The following is a 3,013-nucleotide window of genomic DNA, read 5'->3' on the forward strand; positions in this document are numbered from 1 at the left end:
CCGACCAAAAGCCCATTGAGCAATTTGCAGGATTCAAACAGGTATGGATGGTTATGTTTAAACCATGTGCCTTGGGGGATAAATCAATTGAGACTTCAAAGGGTTTAATAAAAAGACATGTTTTAATCAGTGAATTAGTCATAAGTATCCTGTTTGTTGTTCTTTCATTCAGTCATCTCCGACTCTTTGTGACTTCATGGACCAGCCCACGCCAGAGCTCCCTGTCGGCCGTCACCACCCCTAGCTCCTTCAAGGTCAGTCCAGTCACTTCAAGGACGTCATCCATCCATCTTGCCCTTGGTCGGCCCCTCTTCCTTTTGCCTTCCATTTTCCCCAGCATAATAGTCTTCTCTAAGCTTTGCTGTCTCCTCATGATGTGGCCAAAGTACTTCAACTTTGTCTCTAGTATCCTTCCCTCCAATGAGCAGTTGGGCTTTATTTCCTGGAGGATGGACTGGTTGGATCTTCTCGCAGTCCAAGGCACTCTCAGAACTTTCCTCCAACACCACAGTTCAAAAGCATCTATCTTCCTTCGCTCAGCCTTCCCTAAGGTCCAGCTCTCACATCCGTAGGTTACTACAGGGAATACCAAGGCTTTGACTAGGCGGATCTTTGTTGCCGGTGTGATGTCTCTACTCTTTACTATTTTGTCGAGATTGGACATTGTTCTCCTCCCAAGAAGTAAGCGTCTTCTGATTTCCTGGCCAAAGTCTGCATCTGCAGTAATCTTTGCACCTAGAAATACAAAGTCTGTCACAGCCTCCACATTTTCTACCTCTATTTCCCAGTTGTCCATCATTCTTGTTGCCATAATCTTGGTTTTTTTGACGTTTAAGTGCAACCCAGCTTTTGCGCTTTCTTCTTTCACCTTGATTAGAAGGCTCCTCAGTTCCTCCTCGCTTTTGGCCATCAGAGTGATGTCATCTGCATATCTGAGGTTGTTAATGTTTCTTCCAGCAATTTTCACTCCAGCTTTGCATTCATCAAGCCCCGCACATCGCATGATGTGTTCTGCATACAAAATATTCGATTTATTTGCGCAGTGTGACATTAGGACAGAATAGTAATAACATTGGGTCTGAGCCCTCTTGTCTTCCTAGAGGAACGGTACTTTTGCAACACTCAAAGAGAGCACGAAGAACACTCAAGTTCTTCCCAAAGGCCCGTTACTTGAGAGGGATGAAGCAAGACGAGTGGGTGGCCCCAATTCCTGGCTGGCCGTGCTTCCATGGCTTGTAGGTGATGGAGAACTCCACCAGGTAGTGGCCAATCATCTCAGGCTTGATTTCCACCTGGTTGAAGGTCTTCCCGTTGTAAACGCCCACCATGCTGCCCACCATCTCGGGGAGGATGATCATGTCTCGCAGGTGGGTCTTGACCACCTCGGGCTTCTCCATCGGCGGGGCCTCCTTCTTGGCCTTACGCAGGCGCTTCAGAAGGGAGTGCTGCTTGCGGCGCAGGCCCCGGTTCAGCCGTCGGCACTGGCGGGCACTGTAAAGCTGCATTAGCTGTTCATAGGACATGTCGAGGAGCTGATCCAGATCAACGCCCCGGTATGTGAACTTCCGGAAGGTCCGCTTCTTCTTCTGCTCCACTTCCGCCATCTTGGCTTCAGTCTTCTCAGAGAAAAGCATACAAGTTAAAAAGGTTGGGTGAGAGTATGCAGCCTTGCCGTACGCCTTTCCCAATCTTGAACCAATCTGTTGTTCCATGGTCAGTTCTTACTGTTGCTACTTGGTCCTTGTACAGATTCCTCAGGAGAGAGACAAGGTGGCTTGGTATGCCCACTCCACCAAGAACTTGCCACAATTTATTATGATCCACATAGTCAAAGTCTTTAGAATAGTCAATGAAGCATAAATAGATGTTTTTCTGAAACTCCCTGCCTTTCTCCATTATCCAGCGGATATTGGCAATCTGGTCTCTGGTTCCTCTGCCTTTTCTAAACCCAGCTTGAACATCTGGCAACTCTCACTCCATGTATTGCTGGAGTCTTCCTTGCAGGATCTTGAGCATTACCTTACTTGCATGAGAAATAAGGGCCCTGTACGGAAGTTTGGGCAGTCTTTCGCATTTCCCTTTTTTGGTATGGGATAGCAATGCTTCTTAAGGCCCATTCAACCTCACTCCTCAGGATGTCTGGTTCTAATTCATTCACCACACCGTCAAAACTATCCTCGATATTATTATCCTTCCTATACAGATCTTCTGTATAGTCTCGTCACCTTCTCTTGATCTCTTCAGCTTCTGTTAGGTCCCTGCCATCTTTGTTTCTTATCGTACCAATTTTTGCCTGAAATATACCTCCAATGTTTCTAATTTTCTGGAAGAGGTCTCTTCCTATTCTGTTGTCTTCTTCCACTTCCATGCATTGCTTTTTTTAAAAATAGTTCCTTATCTCTTCTGGCTAACCTCTGGAATTGCGCATTTAACGGCATATCTCCCCTTATCACTGTTTCCTTTTGCTTTCCTCCTTTCTTGGGCTACTTCCAGTGTCTCAGCAGACAACCATTTTGCCTTCTTGGTTTTCTTTTTCTTTGGGACGTACTTTGTTGCCGCCTCCTGAACAATGTCGCGGACTTCTGTCCATAGTTCTTTTGGGACTCTGTTTACTAAATCTAGTCCTTCAAATCTGTTCTTCACTTCCACTGCATATTCACTAGGAATGTTAGTGAGATCATATCTAACTGGTCTGTGTATTTTCCCTGATCTCTTTAGTTTTATTCTAAACTGAGCAATAAGAAGTTCGTGATCTGAGCTACAGTCAGCCCCAGGTCTTGTTTCACCGACTGGATGGATGTCCGCCACCTTTGGCTGCAAAGGATGTAGTCAATCTGATTTCGGTGCTGACCATCTGGTGAGATCCATGTATAAAGCCGTCTTTGAGGTTGTTGGAAGAGAGTATTCGTTATACACAGCGAGTTTTCCTGGCAAAATTCTATCAGCCTGCGTCCCGCTTCATTTTGTTCTCCCAGACCATGCTTGCCTGTGATCCCAGTTGTCATTTGACTTC

General features: G+C 46.0%; 1 pseudogene; it reads right to left on the reverse strand.

The window, feature by feature from the left end:
• Positions 1-1,019: 1,019 nt before the first annotated feature.
• On the reverse strand, positions 1,020-1,648 carry LOC137095484 (small ribosomal subunit protein uS19 pseudogene; annotated as a pseudogene).
• Positions 1,649-3,013: the final 1,365 nt, after the last annotated feature.

The sequence above is a fragment of the Anolis sagrei genome, chromosome Y (assembly GCF_037176765.1).
Source record: "Anolis sagrei isolate rAnoSag1 chromosome Y, rAnoSag1.mat, whole genome shotgun sequence".
Classification (NCBI taxonomy): domain Eukaryota; kingdom Metazoa; phylum Chordata; class Lepidosauria; order Squamata; family Dactyloidae; genus Anolis; species Anolis sagrei.